The sequence below is a fragment of the Eleutherodactylus coqui genome, chromosome 7 (genome assembly GCF_035609145.1).
Source record: "Eleutherodactylus coqui strain aEleCoq1 chromosome 7, aEleCoq1.hap1, whole genome shotgun sequence".
Classification (NCBI taxonomy): Eukaryota; Metazoa; Chordata; class Amphibia; order Anura; family Eleutherodactylidae; genus Eleutherodactylus; species Eleutherodactylus coqui.
This window is the reverse complement of record NC_089843.1, coordinates 223,402,447-223,420,231: the sequence shown is the minus strand read 5'-3', so window position 1 is coordinate 223,420,231 and position 17,785 is coordinate 223,402,447. Positions and strand designations below refer to the sequence as shown.

At 43.4% G+C, this 17,785-nt stretch overlaps 1 pseudogene; it reads right to left on the bottom strand.

Moving 5' to 3' along the window:
* Positions 1-11,248: 11,248 nt before the first annotated feature.
* LOC136574153 (U2 spliceosomal RNA) lies at positions 11,249-11,417 on the bottom strand (annotated as a pseudogene).
* Positions 11,418-17,785: the final 6,368 nt, after the last annotated feature.

Sequence of the window (17,785 nt, the reverse complement as noted above, 5' to 3'; positions counted from 1 at the left end):
GCCTGGCCTAGTAGATAATGTCCGACAAGGGTAAGTGAGGTTGCTCCCATTCCCTACACACACCCCCCCCCCCCCCCGTTTTCCTATCTCCTCCACCCTCCTCCCCCCAGTCCTAATACGTTTTGTTTTGGTTTGTTTAGTTAAAATAATTTCCACCATGTGCAATTTTCATTTTTTCTTGGTTAAAAGACACAGAAGTGTTATGTGTTGTTTGAGACATGATACCTTGTACTTAGCTGTGTCAGACGCTTTCCTGTTAAGGTCATGAGAAGGTATTTCTGATGATGGTATTGTTTTTTAAGTGTATAATTGGAAATTTAATAAAATTGATTGAATTATATATATATATATGGATATTGTGGTAGCTTCAGATTATTAGCTCACACAACAGGTAGACACCAGCGGAGGTTAAAGTCCGATATTTTTTTCCTTTTTTTCTCCATCTTTATTATACTTCCAAAGTAACCTCAGCTTGCATCAGCAAGGGAAGAATGTGGATCCTGGAAACTACAGGCCTGTGAGCCTGACTTCTATACCGGGAAGATCTTTGAATAAATTATTAAACAGCATGTATGCAAGTACTTGGATAAAAATGGAGTAATTAACCAGAGCCAGCATGGGTTTGTCACAAACAAGTCATGCCAGACGAATCTAATTTCCTTCTATGACAGAATCACCGACTGGGTTGATCAGGCAAATGCGGTGGATATAGTATATCTTGACTTTAGTAAAGCAGTTGACAAAGTATCTAATACCATACTTCTTGAAAAAATGACGAAATCTGGGATTGACAAGGCAACTGTTAGGTGGATTCACAACTGGCTGAGTGATCGTACTCAAAGAGTGGTCATCAATGGCTGCACATCTAAATGAAAGAATGTATCAAGATGGGTACCATAAGGCTGTGACCTAAGCCCACTGTTGTTCAACATTTTTATAAATGATCTGGAGGAGGGAATTAATGGAAAACTGATCAAATTTGCCGGTGACACAAAGCTAGGACGGATAGCTAACACTAGGGAAGAGAGAGAGGATTCAAAAAGAGCTTGAAAAGCTTGCACAGTGGGCGGCGACTAACAGAATGGTATTTAACAAGGAGAAATGTAAAGTCCTACATCTGGGCAAGAAAAATGAAGAAAGCACATACAGAATGGGAGGAATTGGCCAAGCAGCACATGTGAGAAAGGCTTGGGTATACTAATAGATCATAGACTGAACATGAGTCAACAGTGTGATGCAGCAGCCAAAAAGGCAAACACAATTCTGGGATGTATTAAGAGAAGCATAGAGTCTAGATCATGTGAGGTCATTATCCCCTCTACTCTCCCTTAGTCAGACCTCATCTGGAATACTGGGTCCAGTTCTGAGGACCCCACTTTAAAAACGTAATCGACAAACTAGAGCAAGTTTAGAGAAGAGTTACCAAGATGGTGAGCGGTCTGCAAATCATGTCTTATGAGAAACTTAAAGGATCTGGGAATGTTTAGCAGAAGAGAAGGCTGAGAGGAGACTTAATAGCGGTCTACAAATATCTGAAGGGCTGTCACAGTGCAGAGGGATCAGCCCTATTCTCATCTGTACAAGGAAAGACTAGAAGCAATGGGATGAAACTGAAAGGGAGGGGAGACAGATTAGATATTAGACAGTGAGGGGGATCAATGAGTGGGACAGGTTACCATGGGAGGTGGGGAGATGTATTGCAATGGAAGTGTTCAAGTAAAGGCTGGACAAATATCTGTCTGGGATGATTTAGTGAATCCTGCACTGAGCAGAGGGTTGGACCCGATGACCCCGGAGGACCCTTCCAAACTCTACCATTCTATGATGCTACTTTCTGAGAGAAAACATACAAAATGAGAATTTAAGAGTTCCGCCTTCTCAACATCATTCTTAACCAATTCACCATTGTCATCTTGTAAGTACCTAATGGCATCTTTGACTTTTCTTTTGCTTTGACCCCCCAAAATCCTGTTTTATTGCTTTTGGCTTTTGTTTTAAGCCTCAATTCATTATTACCTTTAGCTTTTCTGACCCTTGCCCTACAGTTTCTGCAGACCGCATTATATTCTTCTTTAGATATTCCCCCTCTTTCCATTTGATAAACATTTTTCTGTGTTCATCCATCCGGGTCTCTTTAAATGCTTCCCATTCTTCCTTCTTTTAGGGATTGGTAACGATTGTGCTTTGAGAATCTCATTTCACAATATTTCCCAACCTTCTTGGACATTTCTGTCCTTAAGAACATCCAGCCATTGGATTCTTCCTTCCCTCTTTCTGAGTTCATTAAAATCTGCCTTTCTGAAATCCATCCTTGAGGTCTGAGTCTTCTCAGGTCTTCCTCCCCTTGTTATCCAACATCCAAGGATATCATGATCACTGTCTCCTAAGGTCCCAGCCACCCTTACTTCCTCAACCATTCCCTCCCTGTTGGTAAGAATTAGGGCCAAGATATCAGATCCCCTTGTTTTTTCTTCTACCTTCTGGAAGATAAAGTTGTCACAAGAGCGGATAAGAATCTGTTGGATCCATCAGAGAGATTCCCAACAAATGTCTGGATGGGTAAAATCTCCCATGATCACTATGTTGGGCTTCTTTGAGAGCTTGGCCATCTGATGTAGAAAGAGTTCCTCCATATCTTCTGCTTGTCCAGGTGACCTATAGTAAACGCCTACAATGGTGTCCTTCTGTTGTTCTCTCCTTGTATTCTTACCCAAACAGTTTCTACAGAACTCCCAGCTCTGAAGCTTGAATCTCTGTGGAGATGAATGTTTTCCTAACATACAACACAACACCTCCTCCCCTTTTTTGTGATCAGTGTCTCTTGCTCTTCTACTTTCCTTCTAATAGCGAGGTTTTCAAATGTATTAAGTAGCTGTATATTTTGACCTGGCCTTTCACTTCCCTTCCCTTTGTGTTTTGCCAACTTGTAAACAACAAGTTTGGATCCGGCTTTAAAGAAGGACAGGCGGGAGGATACAACACAATTTATTAATACAAATGAATAAATGATAAAAATGAAACAAAGTTACAAAAAAATAGGTGATATTGTGTATAAGTTCTGTAAACAATTCTTAAACAATGGTTACAGCAATACTTACATAACCAAGAGCCTTAGGTATACTTCATCAGCTTTGTGCATCAACCGGAGAAGCGGCAGTGAAAAGTCATAGAACAGGGGGCCTCTTGGGAACCACACTGTGAGAGGCCATTCCCCATCACAGGTCCAAAATACTTCTAACTCTCCAAAACACTCTCCTGTCTTTTATACTTAAAGCCCATTTTGACACAACGATTATCGCTCAAAAGATGTCTTTTGAGTGATAATTGTTGTAATTTAAGCGCAAGGTGATCACTTAAATGTTGAGCGATCACCTTGCGCTCCCAGTGGAGGATGCAGAGGACAAACAGGGTGGCGCTTGTTCTCTGCATCCAGCTGTTCCCCACTGGGAGCTCCCTGCTGTCATACAGCCGAGCGCTCCCAGCAGAGGATGCAGAAGAGAAGTGGGGGGGCCCCAGCTGTTTTATGCACAGAGTGCTCAGCTGTTATACAGCCGAGCTCTCCGTCCGGGGTACGGAGAACGCAGCTGGACAGCTGTGTTCTTCATACTCAGCCTGAAACAATAGTATCAGCTGTATCCCGCTGTGAATCCCTGATAAGGCTGATCGTTGTCTTTCAGTATGCTGAAAGACAACCATGAGGAATGGCTTAACAAAAACTGCAGGATGTCCGTGCAGTTAGACACAACGATTATCGCTCAAAAGACGGCTTTGAGCATATTTTCAGCGATAATCGTTGTGTCTAGATGGGCCTTTAGTTTGATCTATTGCTTGAATATTTGTATTGCAAATATCAATGCTTAGAGTTATGTGTTTGAAAAAGATCACAATCTGAAGTGACCATTTCTCAAATAGAACCGGATCAGACCAACAAAACTGATCCTTAAAACAATGGCAGCACTAAGCTTCAAATATGACATCACGAGCTCCTAACAATTACATTATGACATCATAATGGTGTTATTCATTCTATTCTCTTGCTATAAATACATTATGACATCATAATGGAGTTCAACATTGTATTGTTTTTCTATGGATACATTAAGACATCGTAATGGAGGTCTACAGTCTATCACTTGCTATGAATACATTATGACATGATGAAAATCTACATTGCATTTTGACATCATAATAGAGTTCAACATTCTATTCTCTTGCTTTGAATAAATTGTGATATCATAATGGAGATCGACATTCCATCTCTTGCTATGAATACATTATGACATCATAAAGGAGTTCTACAAAACTATCTTTTATCTTTGAATACATTATGACACGATAATTGAGTTCTATATTTTATTTCTAGCTATTAATACATTATGACATCATAATAGAAATCTACTTTACATTATGACACCATAATGGAGTTCTACATTGTATCTCTTGCTCCTACAAGATTATGACATAATGGATTTTTATGTTACTTACTGACATCATGATATCGTAATACTACTCCTACGAGTTCTACATTCTACCCACTTACTTTTGATACATAATGACATCATAATTGAGTTCTGTATTACATTGTAAAATTATATTGGAGTTCTACATTCTGTTTTCATCTTATGAATACATTATGACATCACAATGGAGTTCTACATTCTATCTATTGCTATAAATGCATTATGACATCTCAATAGGGTTCTACATTCTATCTATTGCTATGAATACATTATGACATCGTAATGGAGTTCCCTAAATTTTATGACATCATAATTGAGTCTTACATTACATTGTGACATCAGACTGGAATTTAACATTCTGTACTCTTGCTATGAATACATTACGGCATCATTAAAGTGTTCAACATTGTGTTCTCTTGCTATGAATACATTACGACAGAATTATGCAGTTCCACATTCTATCTCTTGCTATTAATACATTATGACATCACACTGCAGTTCTACATTACATTATGACATCATAATGGAGTTCAACATTCTATTCTCTTACTATGAATACATTATGACATCATAATGGAGTTTTACATTCTATTCTCTTACTATGAATTCATTATGACATCATAATGTAGTTCTACATATCATCTCTTGCTATGAATACATTATGACACCATAATGGAGTTCTACATTCTATCTATTGCTATGACATCGTAATGGAGTTCAATGTACGATTTCTTACTTTTAAAACATTAAGACATCATAATGGAGTTCTACATACTATCTCTTGCTATTAAAACAGTATGACATCATAATGAAGTTCTACATTACATTGTGACATCATAAGGGAGTTTTACATTTGTTCTTGCTATTAATACATTATGATATCATAATAGAATTCCACATTCTATATCTTGCTATGAATACATTATGACCTCATAATAGAGTTCAACATTCTATTCTCTTACTATAAATACATTATGACCTCATAATAGAGTTCAACATTCTATTCTCTTACTATGAATACATTATGACATTATAATGCAATTGTACATTATTTTATGACATCATAATGGAGTTCTACATTCTATCTCTTGCTTTTAATATATTATGACATCATGATGGAGATCTACATTACATTATGACATAATGGAGTTCCACATTCTATATCTTGCTATTAATACATTGTGACTAGAGTTGAGCGAACATACTCTGCCGAGCTTGATGCTCGTTCGAGTATTAGCGTACTCGATGGTGCTCGTTACTCGAACGAGCATCACGCCATGTTTGGCCCTGCTCCAGTTTTTGGCTCCTCCCCGCTGTGACGTGCCTGTTTTGGCCCCTCCCCACCGCGACGCAGCACGCACGTCAATGGCAAATTTTTGGACTGGCAGGCAGGGGGAGAGACAAAGAGAGAGAGAAAGAACATGAACCAAGAAAAAAAAAAAGCTTGGGACCCGGCGTCCCACATACAAAAATGCTCGAGTCTCTCATTGTAGTCAATGGGGCTTGTTACTTGAATAGAGCTCTCGAATTTACCAAAAAGCTCAACTCGAATAATGCGGACCCGAGCATTTGGGTGCTCGCTCATCTATAATTGTGACATCATTAATGACTTCTGCATTATAATATGCAATAATGAAGTTCTATATTATGTCTCTTGAAATTAATACATTATGACATCATAATGGAAATTTAGATTATATTATGACATCATAATGGAGTTCTACATACTATCTCTTGCTCTTAAAACATTATGTCATCATAATAAATATTTAATGAACCTAATTACATCATAGAGTTCTACATTCCTTCCCTTGCTATGAATACATTATGACATCAAATTGGAGTATTACATTCTGTTTCTTGCTATTAAAACATTATGACATCATAATGTTCTACATTACATTATGACATCATAACGGAGTTCTACATTCTATTTCTGCTATTGGTACATTATGACATACTAATGGAGTTCCACAATTTATCTCCTGCTATGAATACATTATGATAAAATGGAGTTCTACATTCTATTCTCTTACTATGAATACATTATGACATCATAATGTAGTTCTACATTCTATTCTTTTTGTTTTAATATATTATGACATCATGTTGTAGTTCTACATTCTATGTATTGTGATGAACACATTATGACATCATAATGGCGTTCTACATTATATATTTTGCTAGGAATGCATTATGACATCATAATGCAGTTCCACTTTCTATCTCTTCCTTTAAATTTACTATGACACCATAATGCAGTTCTACAATACATTATGGCATCATTGGTGCTTAAACAAACAGGGGGGCTGGCTGGGCTTTGGGCACAAGGTAGGGAGCCCTCAGAGGAGTTTGTATCACTAGGTGCAGTTTTCATCCTTTTGGGTTTGCTTCTTTGCACCAACGCCCAAGAGTCCTCCTCCCCCTCCTGCCTCTTAGGTGCAAGTCCTGGCATAATGCCAGCAGTAGGGGAGCACACAGTTCCTGGAATAACAGAGTTTGTAGAGGAAGGCAGAGACAGTTCCATACTCACAGTACCTGTGTCAGGGGTGATGGTGGAGCTGTCATCTGTATCCTCATCATGCTGGGGTTGGGCAGCTGCAGACACTTGTAGCTGGGAGGCTGAGGCTGCCTGATGATCAGCTGTAGTAACTCCCAGGGGGCAGCAGGGGGGGCACTCTGTGCAGCAGGCTCAGCGCTGGAGACCTCAGAGGGCAAACTCTGGGGTACAGGAGCTCCCATCGGGTTTACCTCTGCTGCAGTTGCTGTAATCCCTGGCTGTTCTGGCTGGAGTCCTGAGGTGGGCGCTTGATTTTGCGCAGTTGACCGAAACAGCGGCGGCAAGTGACAGAGGGCCTCAACCATAGGCATCAAATCTTCTGGTTCAGGAACCCCAGTGTCCAGACCACTTTCAAAGAAAACGGGTCCTCTTCCAGTGCGAGCCGCATCAGCATAACTGCGGCTCGTCATTAGTCCCTCGGGGGAGTTCCTTGCCAGGGGCACAGTGGAGCCACACAGGTCACATTTGCGAGGCTTAGGGCATTGTCCAGCCTCATGGCCGGGTACTCCACAATTCCTGCAGCAGCGGCCATTAGGACAGAAGTCTTGTGTGTGTCCAAACTGCAAACAGCCTGCAGTAGCGGGGCTGGCCTGGGTAGGTCAAGTATCCTCTGTTGCCTCCCAGGGAGAAGGAGGATGGTGGGTGCTTTACTCCTCTGATGCCATTAGGGTCTGTGCGAAAACGCACCCAGAAACGCAGCTTGTCATTAGGGATCCCAAAAGCATTCTTCAGCTTCACTCCTCCACGCACATTGCTGCAGTATCTCTGTAGAAAGGCCACCACATGAGAGAGCTCAGTGAAGGGGTTAAATAGATGCAGAGTCACTGGCTTCTCATCCATCTGGAACAGTGGCAGCAGGATGAAGTCGCTCAGCTTCCCTTCTTCTTTCAGCAGCTTGCAGCGTTCAAAGATGTTCAGGCAGAAGCTGTTTGTCTCAAAAGAGACATCAAACAGTCCTTGGCCGGTGTGGTCTTGTAGGCAGAAGATGTCTTCAGCTTCAGTGCTTCAAAGAGGACTTCCTGGACGAAGGTTCCCAGCTCCACTCTTCTGCAGGAATCTGGCTTAGGCCGGCTTCACACGAGCGTGACGGGCTCCGCCGCGTAATATTCCGCAGTGAAGCCCGTCACGGCGCCCCCCAGAGACCCCATACTTGCCAGCGGAAGATAGCGTGAAGACGCTTCCCCGCCCACCGCCGTCGCGTCATGTGACACGCCCACCGCGGCGGTAGGCGGGGAAGCGTTTTTTCACGCTATCTTCCGCTGGTTGCAGCGGGAGATAGTGTGAACGGACGGCTTCCATTGACTGCAATGGAAGCTGTCAGCGCGTACACCCGCGGCAAATAGAACATGCTGCGGGTGAGGACGGGAGATTTCACGGTGCGAAATTCCGCGGTGGAATTCCGCATCATGAGCATTGTGCTATTAGGTTCAATAGAACCTAATAGCAGGGGGCAACGCAGCGGATTTTTGCCGCGAATTTACGCGGCGTAAATCCGTTCGTGGGAAGGAGGCCTTAACCAGAAAGCGGATGGTGTTCCGTATGCCCTGAGGCTCCATTTCACCACTCCAGACGATCCTCTTCTCCGATCCACACGTGATCTTAGCCAAAAGGCCGAGAAGCGATAACCCGAAATAGGTTTCACCTGCAGCCCGGCCCGCCCAACTCCACTTCCAAGACTTGAGGCAACACGCTCAGCCGGCACTCCGGGCGCACCCACAATGCACCCAGGCAGCCGGAAGAGTTTTAAAACTTTGCATAGCCCCGCCCCACGCCTTCTCAACCGCGCCCAGCCTCACACCCTCAGTCCTTCCTCTTGCACCGTGCTCACGCATCCTAGGCTTGCAGAGCCTGCTGCTGCAGGACTCGTCAGCTCCCTACACAGGATGGTTAAGCCGGCGATGACACTAGAATCAAGCACTAGTTTGTCTCTGAAGGTGCAGCGGCCGGTCGGTTTGAGGAATCTCTTCGGCTGGCCGCATTTCGAGTGGGGACGGATGGAAACTTTTTACCCAAAATCAGGGAAATTGGCTTCGGCCCCATAGGGCTTTATTGCCTTCCCCTGGGCCGGCATTAGTAGACCCTAGTAAGGAGAATAATAGAACGGCATGGTCATCCAAAGAACTTAAAAACATACAGCAGGCCTTTTTTTCCCGCCATACATACATAACTACAGATTTTATATTTTTTTACATACATATATAAAAAGAAACAATCTTAAATCTATATCTACAAAATCTATAATTCAGAAATAATCTATATTCTACATAATAAAGATAGATAGACTCACATACATATACACTGTATGCAAATGAGCCAGGTGTTTGGAAGGCTGACGATGTCACTCCATTGTGATGTCATGAGCCAGGTGTTCTCCAGGCTGATGTCACTCCCTTGTGATGTCATCAATTTAGAAGCATAAATACCGGGCTTGGCATCCATGTTAGTCAGTCTCTGCTGCAGCTGGGAGACGGGAGATGGTCTTATCTCCACCAAGAAGCTGCAGAACTACCGGTAACTGCAGAACTACCGGCAACTGCAAAACTACCGGCAACTGCAAAACTACCGGCAACTGCAGAACTAACTACCGGCAACTGCATCATGTTTATTTTATTCAATATAGGTTTTATTGGTTTCATGGAGGGGGGGGGAAACTTTTGCCTTATCTCAAAGCAATGTAAAAATAACTTTGACAATGAAACTTAATAAATAAATTTCGAGTTGAACTATATAATGTTTGTCTGTGATATTTTATAAGGTCTACAAACAGGGGAAGGGGGGGGGAGCGGTAAGGGAGGGTAGGTATCTATGACACGGGAGAAAGAGAAAATAAAAAGGGGGAGGGGGGGCGGGCTCCGGGATTGTTGTTTCTCTTTACGATTGTGGTTTAAACGTGTTACTCACATGCCCCTGTCTGTAACCACCCAGTAAATAGGGGTGAGCTCCGGGCATCTATCCATATCGCCCAGGTGTGATACAATTTATCATAGCCTGACGGCTCATCTAGAAGCCTCATTCTCTCCATATGCTCTATTTCGTGGATCATTGTTATTTTTAGCGGAGTGCATTTTTAATGCAGCCCACAAGGGGGAGACAGCGGCCTACCAAAATCTAGTTGGCTGCTGCTGCGGCTTTTTTAAAATTATTTTTCTACAAAAGGTAAGTTCCGTTCTTCCACGGTGAGGAATAGGCAGGGAGGTTCCGTTTTTGCCAGCTGGGGAATGCTTATAGGCAAGGCCTTATTCCTGGTGGTGCATGTAACGTCAGACCACGTTTCAGACATGCAGCAGCGGCGGCAGCAGCAGCATTCAGTCAGTCAGTGGCTCACAAACGAGCTCCGTGCAAGTTTACATTAAACAGACATTTCTTTCTTTACTGTATTGACTGCGGTCTGTAATCGAGCGGTTGAACTGTTTCTGTGTCCATGCATTGAATAAAGCAATACATCCTTGTAAAGTAGACGTCCGTCCGTTGGAGTTCTTTGCTCCCCGGGTGTTGCTCCATCTGTAAGCGTTGGCCTGGATCCTCATGGACGAATACTGCACATCCCACGTGGAGCGTGTATCTCAGCCCGCGTGGAGCGTGTATCTCAGCCCGCGTGGAGCGTGTATCTCAGCCCGCGTGGAGTGCTGCAGTCCAATGAGGTATTCCGTGCTGCATAGCAAGCCTCGGGCCTGTGTGATTGGGGGTCCGCTGCTGTCTGTCCACTCTGAAGCGCGCATCCGGGGCCGGCCGGGCGGCCGCTTTTCGACTACCAGCGACTGCAGGTCACTCACACAGGCTGGTTGGAATGGCCTAGCATTATCCTGATCCGGAGGAGTCACTTGAAGCTGCGGGGCCCCAGTACAAAGTCTGGGACTGGGCCCCCAAACTATAAAGCTTCTTTGATCGCATTGGTTTACAATGTGGGGAAGAGAGACTTTATGGGCCCCCAAGGGCTCCGGGCCCCAGGTGCGACCGCACCCCCTGCACATACACCCATGACCCGAATACGTGGCGCATACAGACACAGGCTGCCATATGAACTGGTGTGTGTATGGTGTTTTGCTTTCAGTTGTACCTGTGCTGTGCACACTCTGGCAGACGCAGCTGCTCAGTGGATACAATGTTGCGAGCTCCACGGCAGACGGGCTGAGTGTCAATCAAAGTGCTTGGTTGTTAGCAGCCACAGCTGCGCTGCACCTCTTGCACGTCAGTTTTGTTTTTCTGCTTTTGGTAACTGCTGTAGGAAAGGGGGTGCACCGGTCCTGGAGGTACTGCAATACCAGGTCAATGCGCGGAGTGGACAGAGCAAGCTCTTTTTCCAGCTCCCTGTTCTAAAAATCCATTTAATATATGGTCCCCAGATAGGGGACGTATCAGATATTAAACTGAGAAGAACAGATTTTTTTTTAAGTTAACATCCCCATTGCTGGGGTGACTTTATTTTACACAAAGAGTTTTACAATAATCATCAAAAGGAAACATTTCTGAGAACATTTTAAAACATAAAATGCTCTAAAAAAAACCCAACTTTAATATTTACAGATATACATATAAAATGGGCCCTTGGTGGCATCACAAGATGGAACTCCACTCACTTAAAAGCCAGTTCTGGATAAAATAGGAAAGTTTTTCTTATCTATTAAAAAGTAATCATATAATTCACTAAGACAGATAGATAAAACGTCCTGCACTGATAAAATATCATGTTTAACCCCTTAATGACGCGGGCATTTTTCTTTTTCCATTTTCGTTTTTTCCTCCCCCCTTTAAAAAAATCGGAACTCCTTTATTTCTCCATCGCCGTCGCTGTATGAGGGCTTGTTTTTTGCGGGACGAGTTGTATTTTTCAATGGTGCTATTTAAAGTACCATATAATGTACTGAAAAACTTTTAAAAAATTCTAAGTGGAGTAAAATGAAAAAAAAACGACATTTTGCCATCTTTTAGTGCGTCTTGCTTCTACGGCGCACAAATGGCAACAAAAACGACATGATAACTTTATTCTATGGGTCGGTACGATTACTACGATGCCAAACTTGTATAGGGTTTTTTTTACTATACTCCTCTTTTTTTTTTTAAAAGACATAAAATTTTTTTCAATTATTTTCTGCGGTCATTTTGTGCGCGCGATAACTTTTATTTTTCCGTCGACGTAGTTGAGCAAGGTTTCATTTTTTGCGGGATGTCCTGTAGTTTCTGATAGTACCGTTTTGGAATACATACGACTTTTTGATCGCTTTTTATTGCGTTTTTTCTGGGAGACAGGGTAACTAAAAAAATGCATTCCTGGCGTTCTTCATTTCTTTTTTCGAACGACGTTCACCGTGCGGGAAAAATTATGTGGCACTTTGATAGTTCAGACTTTTACAGACGCGGTGATACCAAATACATATTTTTAATTTATTATTTAGATTTTTTAATAATAGATATGGCAAAAGGGGGGTGATTTAAACTTTTACAACTTTTTTTTTTTTTCAATTAAAAAAAAACTTTATTGATTTTTTTTTTTACTTTACTTTGAAGTCCCCCTGGGGGACTTTAAGATGCGATGCTTTGATCGCTCCTGCAGTATGACGTAATGCTATAGCATTACGTCATATTGCTTTTTGACAGGCAACCTATGAAGCCACCCCATGGGGACGGCTTGATAGGCAGTCTGCTAAGGCAGCCCTGGGGCCTTTCATTAGGCCCCCGGCTGCCATGACACATGCACGGCTCTCCCGATCTCACCGCGGGGGGGCCGTGCGGGACCCCCGAACATTGTTCGGGGCATTTAAATGGTTAATAGCCGCGATCGGCCGCGCGGCCGCTCGCGGCTATTGCCCACGGATGTCAGCTGTTATAAACAGCTGATGCCCGCACTGTATGAAGAGAGGTTGCATCGCAACCTCTCTTGATACATACCCCGACGCTCCATGACGTACCAGGTACGTCATTGGTCGTTAAGGGGTTAAACAATAAAATATTTTGGGCCTTCCACAGAGCCGCCTTCACGCAGTTTATGGTCTTCCATGCCATTATCTTCTCGGTCCGCGTGGGGCACTCCAGGCATCCGTACAGCACGGTCTCCATCTTTATTCCTTTGATCCGGGTGATTTTCTTTACCAGAGGGCTTATTTCAGTCCATATGATTTTAGTAAAATAACAAGTCCACATCAGATGTTGTACGGTCTCCTCTTGACATCCTGGTCTTGGGCAAGCGGCAGAGTTGGTCAGCCCTCTTCGATGCTGGAATGCCCGGCATGGAAGACACTCGTGAACGCAGCACCAGGCAAGATCCTTCTGGGGATTAAAAAGAGAGTCGTCATTTACAAGCTTCCATATTTCTTTTGTTTTCTCTTCATTAAAATCCCCTGCAGGCGCCATAAAACCACTTTCCTTTATATCTTTGTATGTTTTTTTACTATTTAAAAGGTTTTGCACAGTCTTATCACTAAAATCATATAAAATCACTATCTTGGCTAAAATCGTGTACTCACTCGCCAGGTTAAAGGAATAGGGGGAATTTAAAACCGTGGAAAACCACCCATGTCTTCTCATAAAATAACCTGTGTTAAAACGAATAAAATACGACCAATAGTGATTCTTAAAAACAGCGCTAAGACACATGCTAAAATATTTCGTTAAAAGAAAAGCTCTAAAATCAGGGAAATCCCCCCCCCCCCCCCCCCTTCCGGTATACCCATCTTCTCTAAAACCTTAAAAAGATAAAAAAAGGCGACACTTTGTCAAAGGCCATTTTGCCATGCCTTGACTTCGTGTCGCTGATGCAGTCCTTTAAAAGGTTTAAGTTATCGTGAATCGCCCTCCCAGGGACGCCACAGACTTGGTTTTGGTGTATAATTTTGTGTATTATCTGCTTCAGTCTGTTGGCGCATATTTTGGCCATGATTTTGTAATCGGCGTTTAGAAGGGTGATGGGTCTCCAGTTTCTGATATCTGTCTTGTCACCTTTCTTGTACAACAGAGACACCTCACCCTTCCGCCATGACCCTGGGAGGCTTTTGGAATTAAAAACTTCTGTAAAAAGAGAATAAAAATCCTCTTTTAAAATTCCATAAAACGTAACATAAAACTCGATGGGTATACCGTCCGGACCAGGCACCTTGCCTGGTTTAAAACTACGGATGGTGTCTAAAATCTCCTGCTCCGAGATATCACGTAATAAAAAATTCTGTGAGACAGGGTCTAAAACATCCGTGATCTCCTCTAATGAGTCCTTCATAAAACTTACATCCACACTCTTGGTGCTAAAAAGATCCGCATAAAAACCATGTACCTTTCCTAAAAGACCCTGTACATCTGTGACTCCGTCCAGGTCATTTAAAACACATTTTTTATCGGTGACTTTCTTAAAACAAATACCTGGAGCAGGTCTCGTTCTCCTCAAGGTGTTTAACTCGGGAACGGAATATGATTTCTTTACCCTTCTGCTCCAGGCATTTGGCGATATCTTTCTTTGCATCTAAAATCTCTTTTGTCACATCAATGTCATGCTCTCTCATCTTGTACAGGGTCTGCAGACGGGTGTTTAGAGTGGAATAAAAGGCCCGTTTCTCTTTGGCTGGTGGGAATGTTGGGATCTCTTGCCCGTCTGCACTCTTTAAAAAAGGTAATAAAATCCGATAAAACCTGCGGATCTTGTAGAAGGGACACGTTCATCTTCCAGGCATTTCTGGTTCTCCTTCTTGCGCCAAGGTTTGCTTTAAAAAATAAAACCTTGTGGTCAGAGAAGGTATTGGTAAAAACATCAGATCTAAAAGGTTGTACCTGGTGAGAGCAGAAGATAAAATCAATCCTGGAGCTGCAGGTGGTGTTGCTCCAGGTCACTCCGGCCTCTTCAGATAAAAGCGGGTTGCATTTTTTAAAAACATCCGTAAGCAGGTGATCTGATACGATGTTCTTCAGCATGTTGGAGGTTTTATCGTAGTTCCTGCTTACGGAGTTAGAGAACCGGCGCTCCCCCCTTAAAACACAATTAAAGTCACCAGCTAAAATAAGGGGATAAGAACTGTTAATAAAAAGGGGTAAAATCTCCAACATTTCTGCTCTCACCTTCTTTTCTGGAGAACCATAAAAATTTAAAAACTGCCATTTAATACCGTTAATTAAAACTGACCAATAAAATTCTGCCTGGTAAAATTTCATAAAAATTTTCAATAAAAATGTTCCCTTTAAAAGAATGGCGACCCCTGCTGATCTGGACTCGTTAGATCCAGACCAGACCGATGGACCGTGCACCCAATCTTTTTCGTATTTCTTATATTGGATTTGTGCGGGATGCCGCATTCCTGCAGGAAGAACACGGAAGCAGCGAAAATGGTTAGATAGTTGAACAGGGCAGCCCGTCTCACTTTGCTCTCGAGGCTTCTTACGTTAAAAGTGAGACATGAAAGGTCTGCCATCATGGAGTGCGTTTAAGGATGGTAACGTATCCTTCCACGGTGCTCAACTTAAAAACCACACTCTCCGGCTAAACCAGAGACCCCGCTGGAGCTCTCATACCCCCCCGCATCCGAATCCACAGTGAACAAAGATGATGCTGGAGAAGAACTCCCATCACTTAGCTGACCCCCCCGGGACACCCGAGGCAGGAATGTTCGACAAATCCCAGATGGATGCCATAGGTAGCGTGTCCACCCCAGGGGTCGGCAAGTCGGCTTCTTGTTGCTCATGTTTCCTCTGCAGGGGTGGGTACTCGGCTCGTGGCCTTTCCTATTTAAAGGCCTTTTGGGACTTTTTCTAGAACTGCTGAAGTCAGAAAAAAAGAAGCAACCATTAAATTGTAAAAGACACTCAGAGTTGCAGCAGATACATCTGATTACTCTAAGAATTACTGGGGCTGGTGCCTGAACAACTTGCTCTGCTCTTAGACCCAATAGAGGGCGCTGTGCACCATTAGCTATTGAACCCATGCCATCCAGCATGATGTGACACAGTGTGCGGCTCCTGTTAGAAATAGAAACTGTAGAACTAGTGTGAACACAGCCTGCAGTGCGGATCACTAAACCCTGGAGCGCTCGCATGTCTTATAGGCGCATCAGGCTCAGCTCACACCAGCAGGTTTGCTTTCAGTTCCTCAGAACAGTCATAGGAAGCAAATGAGGGGGGGGGGGGGGGGGGGGGAAATTAATGGTGCCAGGTACGGCACATAGCAGACAGCGGTACTGTTGTATTTTGACGCCACCGGAAGCTAGGAGTTTGACTGGTCTTAGATAGAGGAACACCAGACACACTCCTAGCTCCTGATTGGCTGGCGACCCAACAAAGCTCAAAGGCCGAGAGCAGTGCTGAAGGAGTTTGTGTTGGGAATGGAGGGTTAGTTTAGAAGTGTGGGCGCTCATACCTTTGGTCCTGCATTTTGGCTGGCCCAAGTGGCTGCTATCTGGCGTGGAGGGGACCGTACATGTCTGTGGGCCGTGAAGCACTGTGGTCGCAGTAATACCGATGCACTGTGACACCGCACGCCCGGGAGCGCAGATAGGAATAGCCGGCAGCCGCAATACCAGACACCCAGTAGGGCAACGTCAGTCCGATGGAGGGAGATGTGCGCCGACAGTGCAACACACGGCGCTAGACCAAGCTGTCAGGCGGCTGCAGCAGTAGCCAGCAGCGGAGATGTGAGGGCCGAATGTTTAAGAAACACAGCAGACCATGAGCCAATGGGAAGCTGGGGGTGTGACAAGGGGCGTCTACTGCAGCTAAGGCGGTCAGCCCCTACCTTCCGGTGTCAACAAAGTACAATAGTACCACAGGCACAAGGGAAAAACACATTGGGAAAATGCAGAAAAAAAAACAAAAAACATAAAAATGTATGGATTCTATTCTCTGCGTCGTGTACAGAAATTTTATGTGCGCAAATACGTGAAGAAGCCCTTTGTCATTCTATCCACATTTTCTAATAGCTGGATAACTAATATCCATCCAATGCTTCGTGCTTGCAATGCTTCTGTTAATCCAATAGAGGGCGTATTTTCTATAACCAGAGTGAAGGGTTATAATAGAATGACAGAAAAGGTAAAAGCGATAGATGGCGCTGTGCATCCCTGTAGCTGAATCAGGGCGTGAGTGTCCTCTGTAAGAGAAACCAAGTAATCTTGTAGATAGAATACCTAAATTATGTTAATGCGAGCTTCTGGACCTCATAGGGTCCTTCATCAAGGCGTAATGACGCAGATCTGAAGAGACATACGTACACTTATGACAAGGCACAGATAAGGTGGGATTAATTTGCACTTCAAAGAATAACAGAAATAAGGTGTGATTGTTCTCAGTGAGAGAAGCCAAGTAATCATGTAGATATGAGACCTTTTAATGTTAATGCGAGCTTCTGGACAACAGAAATGAAAACATAGTTTATGGTCCCTGAATTAGTGTTGGGGGTCACCAGGTCAGCAGTGTTATAGATATGTCATAGTCCCAGTCACACATGAATCCTCTTGATGAATTTAACCCTCTGTTGAAGAGGTCAAAAGTTGTTATAAATTTGTATTCCCAAATTCTTCTATGGCTTTGTGATCTGAAGTTGCCTTTCAGTATAATAACTTCCTTGTCTTCCAAGTTGTGTCCGTGACCAGAACAATGCTCGGCCGCAGGGAATTCTGTCTTTCTCTGTTTAATTGTGTGACGATGAGATCTCATCCTTGCTTTAAAGGGGTTCTCCCGCGAAACAAAGTGGGGTTATACACTTCTGTATGGCCATATTAATGCACTTTGTAATGTACATTGTGCATTAATTATGAGCCATACAGAAGTTTTTCACTTACCTGCTCCATTGCTAGCG